Genomic DNA, 22834 nt, shown 5'->3' with positions numbered 1-22834 from the left:
GAATTGTTGAAGTCGGTTGGCCAAAATTTTGTTGAGAAGTTTTGCATCAATGTTCATCAAAGAAATGGGTCTATAGTTCTCTTTCTTTGATGAGTCCCTGCCTGGTTTTGGGATGAGGGTTATGATGACTTCATAGAATGTGTTCGGTAGTGAGCTTTCTCTTTCAATTTCATTGAAGGGTTGGAGGAGAATTGGTTTGAGCTCTGCTTTGAAGGCCTTGTAAAATTCCGCTGTGAAACCATCTGGTCCTGGACTTTTCTTAGCTGGGAGGTCTCTTATTGCTGTTTCTATTTCAATGCTTGATATGGGCCTGTTAAGATAGTTTGCCTCATCTTGGTTTAGTTTTGGCATGTCAATATTTGCTAGGAAGAGGTCCATTTCTGTCAAGTTCTCAAACTTATTAGCATAAAGTTTTGAGAAGTATTCCCTTATAATGTTCTGAATCTTGCTTGTTTCCGTGGTGATGTTTCCATTCTCATCTCTGAGTTTATTAATTTGGGTGTGTTCTCTTCTTTTTCTGATAAGATTTGCTAAGGGTCTGTCAATTTTGTTAATTTTTTCGAAGAACCAACTCTTTGTTTTGTTGATTCTTTCTATAGTTTTTTTGGATTCTAATTCATTTAATTCTGATTTAATTTTGATTATTTCTTTCTGTCTACTGGATTGGGGTTTATTTTGCTGCTCTTTTTCAAGGAGGTTTAGATGTGTCATTAAATTGCTAGTTTCAGATTTCTCCAATTTGTTGATGTAGGAGCTCAGAGCTATAAACTTGCCTCTGAGTACTGCCTTTGCTGTGTCCCAGAGGAGCTGGTAATTTGTGTGTTCATTTTTGTTGAATAGCATGAACATTTGAATTTCCTTTCTAATCTCTTCCATGACCCACTCTTGATTCAACAGTGTGTTATTCAGCCTCCATGTGATACTGGACTTTCTTTGGTGGCTTTTGGTGTTGAGTTCTAATTTTATTCCCTTGTGGTCAGAGAGAATGCAAGGTATAACTTCAATGTTTCTGAATTTAGACAAGTTTGCTTTGTGGCCTAAAATGTGGTCTATTTTAGGAAACGTTCCATGTGCTGCTGAGAAAAACGTGTATTCTGATGCTGCTGGGTGAAATGTTCGGTAGATGTCTGTTAAGTCTTGTTGATCTATGCAGCTGTTTAGATCTGCGGTTTCTCTGTTGAGTTTTTGCCGAGTTGACCTATCTAGTGGGGAGAGTGGTGTGTTAAAATCCCCAAAAATTAATGTCTTTGGATCTATATGGGATTTGAGGGAAAGTTGTGTTTCTTTGATAAATTTGGGTGCTCCATTGTTTGGCGAATAGATATTTAGAATTGTAATATCCTCCTGAAGGAGAGATCCTTTAATTAGTATGTAGCGACCTTCTTTATCTCTTTTCACAAATTTTAATTTGAAGTGTATTTTATCTGATATTAGGATTGCAACTCCCGCCTGTTTATGCGGTCCGTTTGCTTGGTAGATTTTGTTCCAGCCTTTAACATTGAAAATGTGTTTGTTTTTACGGGCAAGATGTGACTCCTGCAGGCAGCAGATAGAAGGGTCTTGTTTTTTAATCCAACTAGACAGTCTATGTCGCTTAATTGGAGAGTTCAGTCCGTTAACATTAAGAGATAGGACTGAGAGGTATTTGGGAGTTCCTGCCATGTTATCTACCTTCTTGGGGGCTGCGAAAACTGGGTTCTTCCTATGGTTCTTGGATTCTCAGTTTGGGTGCAGTTTCTTGGCCTTTATTGCAGTCTTGTTGGTTTTCTATGTGTAGGACATCTTTAAGAATCTTTTGTAGGGCTGGTTTGGTGGAGATGTATTGTTTCACTTTTTCTTTGCTATGGAAGGTTTTTATTTGGCCTTCAGTTATGAAGGAGAGTTTAGCTGGGTACAGTATTCTTGGTTGATAGTTGTTTGTTTTTAGGGCATGGCATACATCATTCCAGGCTCTTCTTGCTTTGATTGTCTCTGCTGAGAAATCTGAGGTGATTCTAATTGGTTTCCCTTTATAAGTGATTACCCTTTTCTCTCTGACAGCTTTAAGGATCTTTTCCTTGTTCTGAGTTGATCCTGTGTGGATTATAATGTGACGGTGGGATGTCCTATTCTGGTCTGGTCTATTTGGGGTTCTAAAGGCTTCTTGTATCTGGACAGGCCTATCTTTTTGCATGTTTGGGAAGTCCTCTGCTAGGATCCTGTTAAACAGATTTCCTAGACCATTAACTTCTGTTTCTAGGTGCTCCTCTACACCCATTATCCTTAGATTAGGCCTTCTGATGGTGTCTTCCAGGTGTTGGATAGATCTATCATATTTCTTGGACTTGTCTTGGATGGTTGTATGTTCTTTCTCTATAATATCTATGCTGTCTTCAATCCCTGAGGTTCGATCTTCTGCATGGTCTAACCTGCTGTCAAGACTCTCTACTTTGTTTTTTATCTCTTTTCCTTCTAGTTGGTCAGCTTTGATGGCTTCAAGTTCTTTGTTGAAGCTCTGTTTTAGGTCTTGTATGAATTTCTTTACTTCCTTAATTTGGTGTTCAGTGTTTGTCCTCAAATCACTTAGTTGATTGGTTATGGTTTCTTTGGGTTCCCATTCCTTCTGTTGGGTTCCATTCAGCATTCCCTTTGTGGTCTCCCTGACTTCCTTCAGCTCTTTGTTAATGGATTCCATGAATGCCTTTAGTGATCTTTGTGTGTTCTCTACCTGGTCTCTCAATTCCTGTATTACTCTTTGATTAGCTTCCTCCCGTTCGTGGGATTCCTGCAGATCTCTTTGAGTGTTCTCAGCCTGCTCACGCCATTCCTCTCTTTCTCTTTGAGTATTCTCAAGTTTTTCACGCAAATCCTGTATCAGTTTTTGAGTAGCTTCCTCACGCTTATGATATTCCTGTATAAACTTCTGGGATGCCTCCTCTCTCTCCCTATCACGCTCATACAGAGTCCTTTGTACGTTGTCAAACTTTTCATTTATCATGTTTGCCAGCAGTGTTTGTAGAGCTATTTGGGAACTCTCCTCTGGATTATTCATTATCTGTTCTAACCCCTGATTATCAGGATTGGGAATTGAGATACCCGAATTTGCCATTTTTCTTGTGTTTTTCCGGCTTACTCTGCCCATTTGAGATGAAGATAGCACCAGTTTTGTGCTAGAACACTATCTTAAGGCAACCATCAACCAAAGTTTGCATTTGTACAGTCAATAGTCTACAGATACAATCTAGTTCAACAGATACATCTATTCGACATCAAACAACTATATGTTAAAGGACTTCGAACCGCAGAGAAGAATTTGGAAAACCAGAAATTATTAGGGTTAGGGAGAGATGTGGGTAAAAAATAGGAATAGATTGGTGTGGGGAGGCACAGGGAGAGTTAACTATGTCCTAATCACAATGCAGGAAATAGGTTGGGTAGGATGTAAGTAGAGAGAGAGAGAAAAAGAAGAAAGGGAAAGGGGAATGAAAAGAGACCAGAAAATAAAATAGAAACGTAAAAATTAATGTTATTTTAGAGATTAAAAGACCATCTATTTATAGAGGAATATGAATATGTTGAGAGAAAGGGAGGGACATAGAGGAGATGAGAAAAACTTTAAAAAAATGCTTAAAATATTATATAGGTATAAAGAGGTAGTACTGCTATTAATGAATTTAAGTCTCAGAGGTTTTGAATTGAGTAATAAGTTTGTGGATTAAGTGTGTACACAATGGGGGATAGGGTCTACTGGTTAACTACGGGTTTATCTGAGGATGTGCAGGACAAGAGTTAAGTCACATAAAGATGAACAAAGAGGAAAAGATGGAAAGGATAGGAAAGTGAGAAGAAAAGATCAGAAGTTCAGTAGAGCTAGACAAAAAACAAAAAGATAATTAAGAATGAAAGAAAAAGAGAAAGAAGACAAGAAAAGAAAAGAAAACACACATTCACGTATTCCTAAAATAAAAATTATAAGAGGAGAAAAAAAAAAAGTTAATGGAAAACAATTATTTTTTCAGGAGAGGCAAAAATTAAAGATTAATAAAAGTTTTAGAAAAGCAAAAAAAAAATTTATATATATATAAGGTAACAAAAAATGAAAAAAAAAAACAAGAAAAAGAAAAAAAAGAAAAGAAGAAGAAGAAAAAAAAAGTTCTTTGATTTTTTTTTTTTGGGAGGGGTGGGAAGAGTCCTGTATCTCCCTTTTGTCTGTAATCAGAGTCTGGTTGGAGTCTCTGGTCAGCTTGAGGTCCTGTGGCTTGATTGGTTTCTTAAGTCAGTTTGTTGGAACAGGCAGAAAAATGCTCTGCTTCACCCAAGATTTTGAGATCCCCCTCCCAGGTTAGTTTACTGGGAGGGTGATCTGCTTTGAGAATCACAAAAGAGGGGGATGCAGTGATGAGGCTAGGTTCTGGGTAGAGTTGAGGCCTTTCAATGAACAGTAGCTTTTCCCTGGGGCTATTTTGTGAAAAAAAACTCACAGCACCTAGCCTGGAGCCATTCTCAGGGTTTCTGTTTTTCAATTGATTGTGGTGGCTGCTAGAGGGAGGGGCAGCCTCTGGCTCTGGTTACCCGGTGAGGAGAGCCACTCCAACGGCTGGCGCCTGAGCTGGGTGACTTTTCCCTGGATGGAACTGAGTCTGTGAGGTCACTTCGCCGTTAAGTTCTTGTGACCTGCTAAATGACTCGTTTTATTCCAAGGCCTGAGCTGGAGCTAGCCGCTCCTCCGAGCTTTGTCGGTATCCAAGATGGAGATCACCGGTGCTGGGGGGGAGGGGTGGCCTTCCCTCCTCTGCTCTCAGAGAAGGAGTGAGGAAGTGGGGCTTCTACTCACGCGGAGTCTTGTATCCCGGGTTGTCTCTGGTCTGCAAAGTGCAGGATGAAGTTGTCCGCTCCTTGACGGTTCTTGCTGGTGTTGAGTAGAATCCGCTCGTCTGCTGCGTCTGGCTCCTTCGTCCCGGACTGCGTCTCAGGTATGCCTCCGCGGCGGTGGTCGCCGCTGCGACCCTGCCGCCGCAGCGGCAGCTGCTCAGATGTGTCTGCTTGGCTTCCCCTCTCTTGACTAACTCTCTGTCCTGTGATGGCACACTTGGTGTGATTCTCTGGCTTGGGACTGTTCACTGGAACTCTGAAACTGTTTTCTATGCAAGAGCTTGTTCAGATTCCAGCTTCTCCTCCGCCATCTTCCCGGAACTACTCTGCATAGATTTTTTTAAAGGATGAAAATTCTTTCTTCATAATATACTTTACAAATACCTTTAGTATGTTTTAAGTTTTTTTTACATTGTGGTAGGAACATCTGTACAATGCTGAGAATTGGAATTTCACACAATATGCAACATGGGTAGGCACTGGTGGTTCAAGGATTTAATCTTAGCTAGTTAAGAGATTGAGATCTGAAGATTACAATTTGAAGCCAGCAAGAGTAGGAAAGTTCTTTAGACTCTTATCTCCAATTAACCATAGGGGCAAATGAAGTTCCAGTTCAAATTGTATGTAGATCATTGGCCTTGACCACAAAAGCACCATCCAGACCCTGAGTTTAAGCCCTAGGATCAAAAGAAACAAAACCACAAAATACAACAAGGAGTTAGATATTTTATAATGAGGCACATTTTTATGTACTCTACATTGTTAGAAAGACTAGACTTCTGTGTTAGCTTTATAACCTACCATAATAAGTGATATTGTCCATGTATTAAGCAGAAAGGCTGACTCAGATTTACAATTTTGATGATTTCAGTGTGTGTTCAGTTGGTTTTATTGCTTTGGTGGCCTGTGGCAAGACTATGTCAAGGTGGGGAGTATGTCAAAGAGAAATGTTTATGACCTAGAATGATTAAAATATAAAAGAAGAAAGTAGATGAGAGACTATGTTTTCATGGGTTTCACTCTGAAGAACTCAATCTCCAGAAGAACTATTCAGGTATTCTCCACAGTCTGGGAGGGAACGGAAAGCCATTTTTCTTTCACACATAGGCCTTTTTGTGGCATACTAAAATCAAATGGCAACATCTTCACCAATAACAGAATATTAGTCCATTATGATTTACAGAATAAGTCTCCTGGCATATATTTTCTTTTGTACTTCTTTTTGTGGGGGTGATATAAATATTTTTTTCCAGAAAGACAACCTGGTTTTAATCATTATCCATCAAATTTATGCTGTCATATAATCAGAGAGGTTTTTTTGAATAAATTAACACAATAGTAGGCTCATTTTATGCCAACACAAAATATAAACACTAATTACATTTTCACTGAACAACCACTCATAAAAAATCATGAAATAATAAAGTCCAAGTCCATGTCAATTTTTTTTGTCAGTTGTGGGGCTTGAAATCTGGGACTGGTCACTGTCCTCAGCTCTTCAGCTCAAGGCTACCACTGTACCACTTAAGCCACAGTGCTGTTTCTGGTTTTTAAGTGGTTTATTGGAGACAATTTTCTCACAGACTTTTCTGCCCAGGCTGCCTTTGAACCACTATCCTCAGATGTCAGATTCCTGAGTATCTAGGGTTACAGGCATGAACCACCAAATCCCAGATCCAAGTCAATTTTAAACAAGCAATCTTATTGAAACTTCTCGCTTTTTTTCCAATAAAAAAATCTATTTTTTCAACATTAGTTTATAACTATGAGTTATTTTTAGATGTAACTGGGAATTTTTTAATAGAAAAAAATATAATTTTTACTATTACTAAGTATCTCACAAAAATCCAGTGTAATTGATTTTCTCCAAAGTCAATTATTTCATACTACTCACATTATTATTATTACATTCTATACTGCATATCATGTGAAGTGAAAATAGAAAATAGTTTGAACAATTTCATATAAATTAGTAGATGCTATTTTAGCATTATAAATTCACATCTGTGGTTTTAAATGAAGGAAAGAAGATTTTAGAGTTAAAATCCAATAAGAATGTGTAGTGTGTCTCAAATAAACCAAAAATTCTGAGTTCATACAGACAAAATTATTACAATTGGAAATAATGAGGCAAGAGGAGGCAGAATTCAAATCACGTCAAACATCTGTTATTCTCCCTCATCTTCCAATAACAAGACCTCCCTGGTCTCAGTTGTCACAAAACTTCAAGTGTCTCTCTTAGTATTCTATGTGGAAAAGGTCTAAGTCACTGATTCTTTTTCTACTTTGTGTTATATGAGACAAAATTTAGACACAAAACAATTGAAATAAAATGCACACATATGTTGAAGTCACCACAGCTGGAAAAACAATCAAGAGATTGGAATTCCCCCAGGAACAAAAACATGATATACCCAGATTTTTAAAGTACAAAAACATCAAATACATGTTAATTTGAGTAGAGTATAAGGATAACTGTCTCTCAGAAATAAGGTTGTGTTAATTTGTAATTAAATTCATCTAGATGAACGTAATATAGCAAATCCCGTGAATGGATCAAATTGTTTAAAATAAAAGTAACTGTATGTGAAGTAAGATCTGCACATATTTAAAAGAAAAAAATGCTACAGTATCAAATCACAGACAGCATGACATACTTGAAAACTTCAGAAATGCAATGAATAAGTCCAATAGTATCCATATTGAGAACTAACTACTGATTTAACAAGAACAAAATGTGCAAATGATAGCAATTGAGGAGCGTACATGAGTGTACATAATTTAAAACTACTCTAAATTACAGTGTAGAAGACTGAATGTGGTTTACCTAAAGGAAACCATAAACACATGATATAAATGAAATAAAAAATCTAATGAAAACAGAGAATAGAAGTAGTTTCTGGAAAAAATATTATTTTAATAAATGGTGGTCAAAATCTTTCTAGCACTAACAAAATTGCACACCTAATTGGTTATATCCAAAAAAGACCCAAGTTACTCCAGCTGATTTGAAACTTTGGCAAAGTAGCAGGATACAACTGTAACATTATTACGGATTTGACTCGGGCGTGGAATTCATTTCCTCTTTGATCTGACAAATAAGATATGAAAGAACATAACTTCTCCAACTACATATCAAGACCTAACTAAACATATAATCCGAAAAATTATCATGCAAGCTGTATTGCAAACTGGCGTATAAGAAAAATCAATCATACTAATTCTGTATTTATTTTAAATAATTTTTCCCATAAATTATTTCCTTTAGCTTGAATTTTTAAAACATTTTGTTAAATAGTGTATAACTTGGTAACTAATTTTGGATGCTTCCTTAAATTTTGTTCTGAGTATAATGTCTCACTTCAGTTCCTAACCCATGAAATGATGTTGATTACAAAACAAATGCTAATAACCACTGTTTATAATACACAGAATCTCATAAGCATGATTTCAGTAACCATAGGTTAACATTTTGATATCATGGTCTCATGACTGATGAGGCATATCTGCATGAGTATAGTTGTCCCTAGGTTCCTCAGTCTAAATTTAATCACTGTTAAAAAATGTTTATATCTTTGTCACTCATCAGAGATTAAAGCTGAGTATAAAGCCTAAGAAAAATGATAAGGTAAGAGTTTAGCTTTTCTGAATATAAAGAAAAATGCAGCATAGAGTAACTCATTGGTTTAAAGTCAACCTATTTCCCCAAAACATTCTTATCATTTCCTTACAATGTGTATTATTCTCAAGAAAGGAAATGGGAATGTGAGAAGAAGACTAACCAAGTACTGTCTTCAAATATAAATAATTTGGATTTACCTCATTATTTCATTATAGGCTTTTTGGATAAAAACTGTTTGATTAATTGATTTACATGTCAGGTATAACATATCCTAGTTGCATATACCAAACTACATTCAGAAAATGGTATGTAGCGATTAAGTAATGAAAACATATTCAATATATAGCAAAAAGTATATACTTATAGGGATAATATTTTGAAAAGTGTATTGAAAATATTCTAATATAATAATTAATTGGATTGAACAATTTCACATTGACAGCAACTAACTAGAATATTTTAATGCTAAATCGACAAGATTGTCTTTCTAAAGGAGCAAAACCAATTTCTCCTTTTACTTTATCAGGGAAAAAACTGAACAAAAATTGGAAATTAACATATAAATCTATAACAACAGGAATTAATTTTTGTCTTTTTATTAGCAAATATTAATTTCAAAAAGTATTTTATTATGTTATACACATAGGTCCATATAATGTAGCTTGCTAAATTTTATTCATTTTATTAATTTCATAATCCTATTTTTATACATTTATTATGCCATCATACTAACATAAACTATTTGAAAATGTATACTCCACAATATTTCTCTTTATCTCCTCTCTTACTTTTTTCTGAATTTAATCAGTTCCATCTTTTATACCTTAGTCATTCATTTTCTTTTCTCTTTTTTTTTTGTTTTGTCGGTCGTGGGGCTTGAACTCTGGGCCTGGGAGCTGTCCCTCAGCTCTTCAGCTCAAGGCGAGTGCTCTACCACTTGAGCTACAGTGCCACTTCCGGTTTTCTGGTGGTTTATTGGATATAGGAGTCTCATGGTCTCTCCTGCCCGGGCTGGCTTTGAACCGCGATCCTCAGATCTCAGCCTCCTGAGTAGCTAGGATTACAGGCGTGAGCCACCAGTGCCCGGCCATTTTATTTTCTAGGTCTAGAGTCTGCATATGAGAAATCTAGTATTTGTTTTTCATAGTATGGTTTATTGCTTCAATATGAAGGTTTGCAGTTTTATCTATTTTCTTTAAAATGCTATGATTTCATTATTATGTCTGGTTAAATAATATATCTTGTGTATATATGCATATATATTACAATTTCTTTATTCAATTAATGATTAAGGAACATGTAGCTTAATTCTGTAGTTATTTATGTTTTTTATATGGGAGAAAGAAGAATGGAAATAATGAGGTTTGGACTGAGAAACATGGTCTTTAGGCAGACACTCTAGTATTTGAAACATCATTTCAACTGCTCTTTTATAACTATTTCAATAATGTATTATATCTAAAAAATAAAATGTAATTACATTTGAAAAGGTGTTCTTTTTCAGTATCTATATTATTACCTATTACAGTGATTCATTTAGCGTGTCATGTGAGTGTGGGGATGTATGTGAGCATGAAATTGCTTGCATGTTTTTATATGTAGCTGACTCTAAGGAAACTGAATTTATGTGAGATATAGGATTCAAATGAAGGTTTCATACCTGTAAGTTGCTAAATTGATGTATATGTCTAGTATGTGGAGTGTGATTTCCAGATTACATTTTTGTAGGTTTCATACCAAGTAAGTAGATGTTTCTATTCCAAAATCATAAGGAATAAAACAGTTAATCTGTTTCATAATCATCCAATCTTAATACTCCAGAAATTGTAATAAGTGGAAAAATTGCTTGAAAGTATGATGAGTCAGTAGTAAGCCTTTAGAAACTCTAATTTTCCCCAAAATCTTCAGATGTACTCTTTGGATATTAATTACAAATCAATTTATAAACATACAAATATAATATGATCTTATATATGTAAATATGTTTATATAAGGGAAATATACATTAATTATATTTAAATGTGTACCATAAATATTCATTTATATTTAAATGTAATTCATCGCATCATATATGTGTGTAAATATATATTTTTTCTCTTCTTTGGTCAGTCATGGAGAGTCAACGTCTAGTGCGTTGGGGTCCCTGGGTAAGTGTCACGAAATCACCAGAACACAGGGGATGCAGAGTGCAAACAGCAATTGCCACTGCATGCTGTGCTATATTGTTAGTGGGTATTTAAAGACAAGCAAGCAGGATCTTTGCCAAGATTTAGTCACAAGACATTCACACAAAAAATTTCAACAGATACATTTTTACTTAACCTATGAGACAATATCTTGGTATATTATTATCTAAACTATTTTAGAGCAAGCTCAAACCACTTTTCCAGTCTCAGGAAAATGTTTGACCAGCTGTTCATCTATGTTTAAGCAAGCAGAAGAGCTACTTCCTCAGCTCCCAGGAGTCTGTGACATGTGTTTTGAGATAGGGAGAGAGAACGTTTTCCCTCTCTAGCCTGGCATGCCAAGAGCTTTCCTAATTCTCAAACACAGTCCTCAGATAATCCTGAGGCTGGAGCCTGGATCATTCTGCCTCTTCAACATAGACCCTGATTCTTCACAATTTCCTTTTTTCTTTTGTTTTAAAAGTAAAGCTTTTCACAGTGTTATCATAGAAGCTTGCATTGGATTCATAAAAATGAAATATAGCAGTACCAGTGTAACAAAATAATAACAATCATAATTTCCAGACCACTAGTAGTATGTGAAATAGTTTGTAGTATTCCTTTCGGATCCAACCCTACCAAATGTTTAATAAATGCATCAGTGATAGTAGAAGTGTCATATTTGCAAATTGTTTAACAAAAATATCATGTATATTAAATTGTAACTAAGCAATCAATTGAGCAGCAGTAGAATTTCCAGATAAATACTGCTGTATTAAATTCCAATCTTGAATAGATTCATTATATTTTACATTAGTAATGCAAAAGGTAGTAGAATTTCAATCACATTTTAACAATAACTGTTTTTCCACAACCAATAACTTTTTTCCTAACCATCCCACTGTCTGTTTAAGAATACTAATCTGTGTTTGTAATTGAGCATCAATTTCTACCTGTGAGACCCACAATTCATGTGACTCCCGGTGCCATTCTTCCACAAAGTGTTTAGTTTGTAAGGAAGTGTGTAGGGCAATTCCAGACACCACAGCAACAATGGTAATAGCAATTAAGCTTAAAATCACAGCTACAATGGCTCCAATCATATGCTTTATATGTTTTAGTAGTTTCGTAAAAAGTTCAATAACAACATTATCCAAAGTATTTTGCACCATTCTCTTCCTAATTTAACAGGTAGCCAAATATGAGTTCTTTGTTGTAAAATCATAATACTATCACTGTCATTAAAATTAAGAGAGGAATTAACACAAGAATACAAGCAACAATTAAAATAAGAAATAGTAGGAGAAAATGTAAAATATCCCACTAAAAATACATAAGGCGAGGTACACAAGCAGTTACATCATAACATTTGTACAAAATAAAATTATAAGTGGACCCAGAATTAGCTGTCCCCGAAAACAATCCATTTGATAGCATCATGGGTTTCCGCTCCGCTGCGACCTTCCAAAGATGAATCTGAACAGCAGTGGGTGCAACCATGAAAGTCCATCGAGCATCTGCAATGCCTCCATCTCTCCAGGCCATCAATCGAGCTCCAGTAAGCGATCCATTAATGGCATCCGGCATCCTAGTAACATTAGATAAATCACATCTAGTAATATTCCATTCTGAACAAGTGTTAATAAACTGTCCAAAAGGTCCCCAATTAATAAAATTATTTAACGTTTTTCCAAATGTTCCACTACACTCTTGCCACACAAAAGGCTGATATTTTAAATCAATATAAGTAAAATCAGGGCACATTGGTAAGGATAACTCGCCATCAAAGGTGTCTCTTTCCCAGCTACTATTAATGGACTAAATAGTTAATCGCTGCAGCTGTGTTTTAGAATTGGAAGTGTGTTTCCCAGGTAAAACCCAATGTTGCCAATTCATAAGTAAACATGGAGCAGGCTCCAGAAAAACAGGCAAGGAATGAGAATAGTAAGTAAAATTAAAAAAGCTGCCATCATCCTTACTGTAAAATGTCAAATTATTCCAAGGAGGACATAAAACAGCAGGAATAGTATAGACAGTTATATCCATGTCTCCCCAAACAACAGGTTACAATAAAGGAGGGTTAGGAACAAAGGCCCAATAACTTACATTAGCATTAGCATGGGCAGAGTTTACAGTAAACAGGGCACACATGGCCAGGAACAAGTTCTGGGCCATGACAGGTTTACCAGTGTGTTGTAACATCTTTTGTCCTTCTCCAGTCAACTTTTTAACCTGTCCCCAGGTGGGCAGTGGGGATTTCTTCTTCCTCAACTGGCGGCCGATTCCTTACAGGATACAGGGCTGTCCTCACTGGCTGCATCTGTATCCATCGGGCAGGAAGCCAGTATTGTTTGCCATCCTGTGTAGACACAAAACCATATCATTGCCCCTTATGTAATAATGTTCCTAGTTGCCATTCTGTGTCCAATGTAATCTTAATCCATACAGTAACATTTAAATAAGATTTTTCTGATATTTGTTCAAAATGGCGCTCAGCTCTAGTTAAAATATCTCCTTGTGCAAAATATTAAATAATTTTACACGGAAAACCACAACATATCCATACCTTCATCCACCTTTTCCTCCTTTTTAATTTTTTAATTTGTTGTTTTAGTGTGCCATGAACACGTTCAATAATGGCTTGTCCTTGGGGGTTATATTCTATTCCTGTAATATGTACCAAATCATAAAGTTCACAAATTCTTTTAAATTTGATACTTTTATAGGCTGGTGCATTATCAGTCTTTATTTTGGTAGGCACTCCCATAATGGCAAAAGCTTCCAATAAGTGTTCTATTACATGGTTAATAGTTTCTCCCGTAAGGGCAGAAGCCCAAACAAATTTGGAATAAGTATCTATTGTAACATGTACAAAGGAAAAACATTCAAAGGCTTGTATATGGGTTATATCCATTTGCCAGAGCTCATTAGGTTGTAATTCTCGAGGATTTACTCCAGAAGGTGCAACTCTCAAATGCATTGGTCTGCAGATAGGACACCTTTTTATAATTTGTTTAGCTTGAGAATAAGGTATTTTATAATGCATATGTAAATAGCCAGCATTTGTATGTAAGTGAGCATGATCCTGTTCAGCAGAAGCAAAACTGACTGATTTATCAACCTGATTATTGCCATATACAAGGTACCCAGGTAACCAAGAATGGGCCCTAATGTGATTTACAAACACTTTGGCATTAAGTTGTTACAGTAATGCTTGTAATTGTTTAAATAATTGATTTATCTGGGGTTTAGATGAATATGTAACAGCAGTGACTACATTAGTCACAACTCCTACAGCACAGGCAGAATCAGAAACAATATAAATATCTAACGCAAAATCTTGCAACACCTTAATAATAGCAAAAAGTTCATTTTGTTGAACTGATGCTAAAGTAGTTGTCTGTACCCAATATTTATTTGTTGTCCAGTAAGCACTTTTTTTTGGAGCCATCTGTAAAAATGGTAAGAGCAGTGGGATTAGGGGTCTTGGGAATTATATCATTAATGACGAATTGTTGTTTATGCAAGCAATCCCACAATCTACCTTTGAGAAAATGGTAGCAAAATTGCCCAGTAAAATTTACTAATGCTATTTATAGCATTTCAGAAATGTTTAACAAATATTCTACTTGGTCTTTTAGCAAAGGAAAAATAATTTCAAAAAAATCATACCCCGATAGTGTAAATACCCATTGCATGGCCTGTTGAATAATAATTGCCAACTGTTGTTCATAAGGCATAATATTTTTTGTAAATCCATGCCTTGTATAAATCCATTCTAATGGTAGCTCATTTTGTCCTATAATTCCTGTTGGGTATTTTTATGTATCCAAAATATATAAATTTATGGGTTGATTCAGTGATGTAAAAACATTACTTTTATTTTCTGTTTTACAAATTATAATTCTCTTTCAGCTTCCTTAAAGTTCTTTTGCTATGTAAATCAGGCTCCCCTTGTAACAATGAAAACAAATTATGTAATTTATAAGTAGGAATTCCGAAGGCCATTCGCTTCCAATTAATATCTCCTAATAGCTTTTGAAAATCATTTACCGTATGTAATTGATCACGTCGTAAAGATATTGTTTGAGGTGTCACTGTTTGTCTAGAAACAAGATATTCTAAATATTTTACCACCGTATCTTTTTGTATTTTTTCAGCTGCTATTATTAATCCAAAATCTTTAAATATAGAGATTAAGCACTGTAACACCAATTCTAATTCTGTCATATTTGGTCCTGCAAATAAATTATCATCCATATAATGAGAAATATAAATGTGAGGCCATTTTTGTCTAACAGGTTTTAAGGCCTTATCAACATATATCTGTCATATAGTTGCAACACCTTCCATTGGAAGCGCTGATGAGGGACTTGTTGATTTATTTGTGGTAAAGAAATGGCAAATCTTTTACAATCTTTTACATGTACAGGAATGGACAAAAGTTCTGAATAGACATGTTTTCCAATAGCCTGAAAACCGCCAGTGGCTTTATAAAGTTATGTTTAATACCACTTCTATGCTGGTTTAATGCTTTCTGAACAGAAGTCCTTAGAGAAATGCAATTCAAAATTAATATGATACTACTTCATAACTATTATACTCATTAAAAAATCAGAGGAACCTGGTGTGGTGGTAAAGGCTTGTAATTCCAAGCATTTGAGAGGTTGGAGTAAGGGGATTTGAGTCTAAGGCCAGTCTAGGGTACTAAACATAGTAAAAACATGCCCTTTCAAAAAACTAAGAAGTTAATAATGTTGGTGAGAGTGTAGAAAAAAAGGAGATTTTCTACACTCTTGGTCATAATACAGGTTAGTATTCTCATTATAGAAAGTAGTATGTAGTTTTCTAAGAAATGCAAACTTGAAATATCATCTGATCCACGGATCATGTGATTATTTCTCTATGGGTAACTGATAAATATATCTGTAGTTCATTATTATTCACATTATTCACAACAACAGCCAAGATAAAAATCGAAGTTAAGTGTTCAAGTACAGACTAATAAAGCAACTGTGGTGCATGCACAAATACATTTTTCAGTTTCATACTTAAAATAGCAAGAGACTTTTCCCATTAGCCACAACTTACAATAACTTAAAAGATGTATTCATATCAAGAAAAATACTGTCTTCTTTATCTTTGTAAAACCACACACACACACACACAAACACACACACCAACCTCAAACATTTAGAGAGAATTTTTTAAAAAGTAAAGCAAAGTGGAATTCCTCGGGCATTTAGGTCACTATGTAGAGGATAGTAGATATACAGGATGACCAAGTATAGAGTTGTAATGTACAACATGAGGATACATACAGAGGACAACACTGGCATTACATAGGAATGAAGATAAGTAGTTGTTCTTCCTCGTAGGGGTTGCTCTTTCAGTTGTTCTTCCTTCAGTAATGGATAAGATGAACATAAGCCTTTAAGTATAACTGCCTGTTGCCCCATTTGTCAGGAAATGAAAAGACTTGAAAAAAATTATATTAAGTGAAATAACCTAGGCACAAAGAATCATAGGTCCCATGGTTTCCCTTATTTATAATAACTAGTATATATCTGAGACAAGCAGAAATGGTCAGATAAGTTGATGTTAGGCGAAAAGTACATCAAGATAAGAACTCTTTTTTTAATCTTTCTTGCTATTGTTTCTAAAATATTTATAAGATATTTCTGTGCTGGTTTGTATGTCCCTCCCCTACGGCATAACCCCTGGTTTCCACTGTATATGATGTAGGTATAATTTGTGGAGGGGAAGGAAAAAATTGTTTAAATAGGGATACAGGTGGACCCATTGCAACAATGAGATGTACAAGATGTTATGTCAAAAATCGAACTTTACAGCTTTGGCACTGGGCAGGGGGATTGATAGGATGGCAAGGGGAAACAAAGGAGGAATCAACAGTGCTTGATAAGAAATGTACTCATTACCTTGCCCATGTAATTGTAACCCCTCTGTATGGTATTTTCACAATAAAAAATATTAAGAAGATACATTATATTACACCTGATACAGTGGCTACATACTTCACTTTATTGGTTAAATAAATGTTAGGCCTCCTCAAAAAAAGGAAATAATAGCAAAAAATATAGCAATAATGTATGCTCAACATAGAACAAAATGTCAAATTAAAATACAGGAAATTTTCGTTGAAGTAAACTAATTATTACAAATAAGGGGAATCCTTGAGACCTATGTTCCTTTAAATCTGGCTTACTTCAGTTAATATGATTTGTTCCAAGATCTTCCATTTCCTTACAGATAAGGTGGTATCATTGTTTCTGATGGAAGCATAGTATTCCATGTATGTGTATGTGTGTATGTGTGTGTGTGTGTGTGTGTCACATTTTCTTGATCCATTCTTCTACTGAGGGGCATCTGGGTTGATTCCATATCTTAGCTATGGTAAATAATACTGTGATAAACATAATTGTGCTGGTAGCTTCAGTGTGGTCTTGTTTGTAGTCACATGGTTAAATGCCCAGTAGTGGGATTATTGGGTAAAAAGGGGAGCATTATTGTGCACATAAGGATAATCTTATTAGATGAGCAGAATAACTCAATAGCTATGTTCAAATGACCTTATAAGGTGATTCCAAGTGAAATGAACTCCAAGACATGTTCTTTGTTGTTGTTGTTCTTAAAGTACTACATGATTTCTTTTCATCCTTTTGTGTTTTCCCCACCAATGGCTTATCCCCTGTAGTCATTGTATTTGATTTTCATACCCTGGGTATTAAAACTAGGGAACTAGGGAACTAGACAAAGGAAAGGGAAAAAATAAAATGGTGAGACAAAAGACAAAGGGGGAACCTATGCAACTATGTACTCACAAGACAACATGTTGGAAATGATCTTGGGGGGGTTGTTGGAAGTGAAGAGGGAGAGACATTGGAGAAGGGGTAAAAAAATTAGAAAAGAAATGAATTGATTACCTTACTTATGTAACTATAACCCCTCTGTACATTACCTTGACAATCAAATTTAAATAAAAATAAAATATATGAGAGCAGCAATACAGGAGATGGGAGTGGGAGAAGTACTGTAGTATAATAGAGTAGAACAGCTGTGGAGAGCAATAATTTGACTTTACCTTAGGAAGTAATAAACTAGCATACAGATTTACAGCCTAATGTCAATCACTGAAAAGGGAAAAAAATGCACAATCAGCAAACCAACAGAGATAAAATAGAAAACTAAAAAATTAAGGTGAAGAGATGACTTGGACCAACAATAACAAATGACAAATGTTGTTTACATCACAATTTGTTAGAAATATAATTCAAATCACAGTTTAATAGTATATCATTTTAATAGTAGGTTACTTATTATTGATTTCTTAATATTCAATGTTAAATATATAAGTTTAATTTCAGCACCTACAGAAAAGAAGAAAGTGAAACTAATTTTAACAATATATTTTATGAATTGTAAAATTGAGAAGCATTAGAATTTTAACACATAATATGTCATTATTGTTTTATTTCTGTGAATTAATGTAATAATTCTAAGTGTATTCTGCACTTAGAAATCAACTTAACATCAAATAATAAATTATTGCACATGACTCTTGGTATTAGGTGGAACGGTTCAGAAATGTAAAAATTCACCACACATTACATGAGGGTATGTCTCCTCTCATCTAGCTTATATTCTAGAAATTTGATTTCTACATGCATGTTAAATTCTTGTCTAGGTGACAGCTATACAATTATATGCAATTATAGACACAAGGAGTATTTCAGATGATATATAAAAGTCATATTCATTAATTAAATTTTTATTGTTTTGTACCAAATAAATATTTATAGACAGAATGAATTTCTGAGTAGATGATGGTGTACGTGTGCCTGATTATACGTATTAAGGCTTATTTTATATTTCTGACATTGTTTCTACAGTTGGATTTAATTTTCTATAAAAGGATAAGTGTATTATATTGGATATATGAAAATAAACTCAACGTTTATTCCATTAATCCTTGGCCACTTGTCTAATCCCAATATAAATTATCCATGTGTTTTTAGTAATGAAAATAATAACAGATATAAACCAGATAAATCCATCTGTAGTAGACAAGTATTTTCACCTTTATTTTGGTAGTTGATCCTCTTTTACATTACAGAATATTCTTGGGAAAATGTGCTCCAGGCTGGCCACAACTGCAGAATATTATGGTTTGATCTATAATAAGAGAAGGAAGGAAGGGGATCCTTCTTTCTAAAATTTTGTTCCCAGGGATGTGATCTGTTTTATGGTGGTGAGTTGGAAATGAACATTTTTTACAGTCAACATTGAAAAGCCATCTTGATAGACCATTTCTGTAAGTGGTTACAGTGGATTATTCCTGGATTTCCAAGGAAGCCAGATTGCCACATTTTGAGACAATTAAAACAGGAATTTAGTCAGCTGTACTTGTATGTTTAGGAGAAAAATCCATTGACTCTAGGCTAGCGGATCACTGGGGCCCAGAGAAGCCAATACATCAAAGAGTAATCCTAGACCTCTAAAAATAAAACAAACAAACAAATAACTCCAGTAAGCAATGCCAGTCAAGGCTGCTATCATAGCCTATATGAAGTCAGGCAAAAAACAGAAGCTGAGAGTAATTTAGTTGATAAATAAGATATTTTTGATGAGGCAGACTGAAATGAGACTCCAGAGAGAGGGTCAGAAAGATTGATCAGAGAGATTAAAATTGGTCACACAAAGATTGGAAAATAGTATTCCTTGTAGAACAAATAAATCATAGAAGTCCTGTGCATGTAAGAACAAGACAGCAGACCACATTCCAGAAATGCACATTTTCTTAGACATCAGCTTAATGAATTGTCAATGGAAATCTTTGAATTCTTAAATATTTGACCACATGTGGGAAAAGGCCAATTGCTGAAGAAAAAGAAAATATCATCACTCTGTTAGGAGTTCCATTATCACATTAGGAAGTAATAAAGCACAGATTTGTAATAAAAAGAGAAAACAATTATTCCAAATGAGGGTTTCATTTGTTTTGATCTAAATGTTCTTGATTTAGGTGCTAGCAATTACCATACAATTGAACCAGTCCCACAGCTGAGTTGATATTGACTGCAATATTCCCACATGAAGGAAAAAAGAAAATTTACAAATGTCTGATGAAATGAGTCAACGATGAAGTGTTCTAATAGTGATATCTGAGGTTTAGACACAGGTGAAGAGGTAGATTTTATTTTATAAAAGTCTCCCATTTTTAGCTTGGTGCCAGTGGCTCACAGCTCTAATCCTAGCTACTAAGGAAGCTGAGAACTGAGGACTGTAGTTCAAAGCCGTCTCAGAGACTCATCTCCATTTAACCACCAGAAAAACAGAAATGGCACTGTGGCTCAAGAGGTAGAGCCCTTACCTTGAGTTGAAGAGCTCAGGGACAGTGCCCAAGCCCAGATTTCAAGCCCCTATAACAACAACAACAACAAATCTCCCTTTTCTTGTACTGCATACATCTTTTCCTAACATTCAATAAAGAAGCGATTTTATCACCCACTACATTTAAGTCCTATCCTAGCTGCTACAAATAGAATGATTTGGCATCTTATGTCAAAAGATTCATATTTGGGGCTGGGAAGGTGGTTCAGTGGTAGAGGGCTTGCCTTATATGCATGAGGTCCTGGATTGGCTTACTCAGCACCACATAAGCAAAAAGAAAATAGCTGGAAGTGGCGCTGTGGCTCAAGTAGTAGAGCGCTAGCCTTGAGCTGAAGAGTTGAGGGACAGTGCTCAGGCCCAGAGTTCAGGACCCATGACCAGATCCCCCCCCCCTCAAAAAAAAGGTTCCTATTTGGGGAAAAAATACCATCAGTGGTAACTTGTTTTCCAGTCCTTGAACTCTGGGTCGGGGCCCTGAACATAGTTATGCTGGTAGCTTTCATGTGAGCTTGCTTGTTACTTATTGGATTACTGCCCAAGACAGGAATTACTGGGTGTTAAGGGAGGTCTGTGTTTAGTCTTTTAAGGAACGTCCGTACTGCATTCCTGAGTGGTTGAACAAGTTTAATTTCCCACTTGGCTACATCCCTGTCAGCATTCGCTATTGTCAGTTTTCTTGAAAATGGCCATTCTATCTGGGACGATGTAGAATTTGTCTTGTACTTGTAGATTTGTAGGCACCTTCTAGCTACCATAAATGAATGAATCTATGAAAACTATATTGCTCTGAGTGTACATTCCTTTCTTTTAGTATAATTTTCCCAAGCCTTTCATTTTCCTTAAGACTGGTGAAAAGTCATCCATTCTGATGGGTGAATAGAATTCCATTGTGTGTGTGTGTGTGTGTGTGTGTGTGTGTGTGTGTGTGTGTGTGTGTGTAAAATTGCCCATGATTTCATTTCTAAGCCTTTGGTTCATCTGTAATTTTGTAATTTCTTATTACATTCAGATTGCTTTCTCTACTGCATTGAAGAATATTGTTGGGATTTTGATGGGTATTGCACTGTCAATTGTTTGGGGGCAGTATTGCAGTTTCACAATGTTAATTCTTCCAACCAGGAGCATTGAAAGACTTTCCATTTCCTTGAATCTCCTTAATTTTCCTATTTTAGTGTTGTAAAGTTTTCAGAGCAGAGGTTTTTCACATTTTTAGTTAAATTTATTAATTCCTAGTTTTGTTGTTGTTGTTTTGTTTTGAATAGATTTGATTTGATTTTGAGGTTAATATATATGAGGTTGTGTTTTGGAGTTCAGCGTGGATGTTCACATTGTTGGTAACACAGAAAAACTACTGATAGTTTTGGGTTTTATACCCTGTTACATTGCTGAAGGTTAGCATCACTTTACTAACATGGGGGAGGAAGCTATAGTGTCCTTTATATACAGGATCATTTCATCTGTAAAAAGGGATAGTTTTACTTTTTCCCTATTTGGATCCCCTTTATGTTTTTCTCTTGCCTATTGCTCTTGCTAGAAAGTCCACTACTATATTGAAGAATAGTAGATAGAGTGGACATCCTTTTCTCATTCCTGGTTTTAATTTCTTCATGCATCCACCATTAAGTACACGCTTATTATCTCTCATTATATACATACTCTGTATTATATTTAAGAAAGTTCCATGCATTCCTAGCTTCTCAGACATTTAATCATAAAGGGGTATTGGAGCTTGTTAAAAGCTATTTCTACACCCATATTGATGATCATGTGGTTCTTTCCCCTACTTCTACTGATGGTGTGTGTTATGTTTATTGACAAGTATATTGAATCCAATTGTATCCTAGGATGAATACTGTTTGATCATAGCATATGATTTTTTTGTTAGTTGCTGAAATAGTTGGTGAGAAATTTATTGAGAAGTTTGCATCAATGCTTATCAAAGAGTTGGGTTCATAGTTCTCTTTCTTTGATGAGTCCCTATCGATTTGGGAAAGAGTCTAATTCTAGCTTCATAGAATGTGTTTAATAATTCCATTTCCCTTTCTATTCCATTGAAGAGTTAAATCTGAGTATTGTAAGGTTTTTTTTCAGCCCTTAATTTCATGGTAAATCCATTGAGTACTAGATTTTTTCTGGTATGGGAAAATTTTTAGTGATTAGTAATATTTAATTTTCATTACTTCTTATGTATCACTTCTTGGCTCAGCTCGAGTATAGGAAAGCATCAATTTCTCCAGGATTCTCCAGGTGATTGGCATACAGTTTTCAAAGTACTTTCTTATAATATTCTCAATTTTCCTTATTGATGTTGTCATGCCTCACTTTTTTCTCTAGTTTTCTCTATTTGGGTGAGTTCTCTTATTGGTTTTTCGGTGTTTTTTGTTATGAAGGTGATATTCAGAGAGATGCGTTACAGTTACATAAGTAATGAGTACATTTTTTGTTACTGCTTCCTCATTTTTTTCCTGCTTCCACCAACCCTGACATGCCATTCCCCCAAAGTTGTAAACTTCATTCCTAACATAGTGTCTAGTGTATATCCCTGTTGCTTTGTTTAATCTTTGTCCCACCATTTCTGTGATTTCCCTTCCTTTCCCCAAATCAGATTAACTTATATATAAGACAAAGGGTAAAGAAATCAAAAACAGTGACTTAAGGGAATAAACCAAAGGGGAAAAAGTAAATAGAAATTACTGAAAAACAGTTCACTATATTGGTCTCATATCTAAAATATACTTGGAACTCAAAAATTTAAATCCCCCAACAACAAATCCTCAAAGAAACA

The sequence above is a fragment of the Dipodomys spectabilis genome, unplaced genomic scaffold, assembly GCF_019054845.1.
Source record: "Dipodomys spectabilis isolate Male_0828 unplaced genomic scaffold, ASM1905484v1 ptg000267l, whole genome shotgun sequence".
NCBI classification, from domain to species: domain Eukaryota; kingdom Metazoa; phylum Chordata; class Mammalia; order Rodentia; family Heteromyidae; genus Dipodomys; species Dipodomys spectabilis.
The sequence above is the reverse complement of the archived record's forward strand: the minus strand, read 5'-3'. Positions refer to the sequence as shown.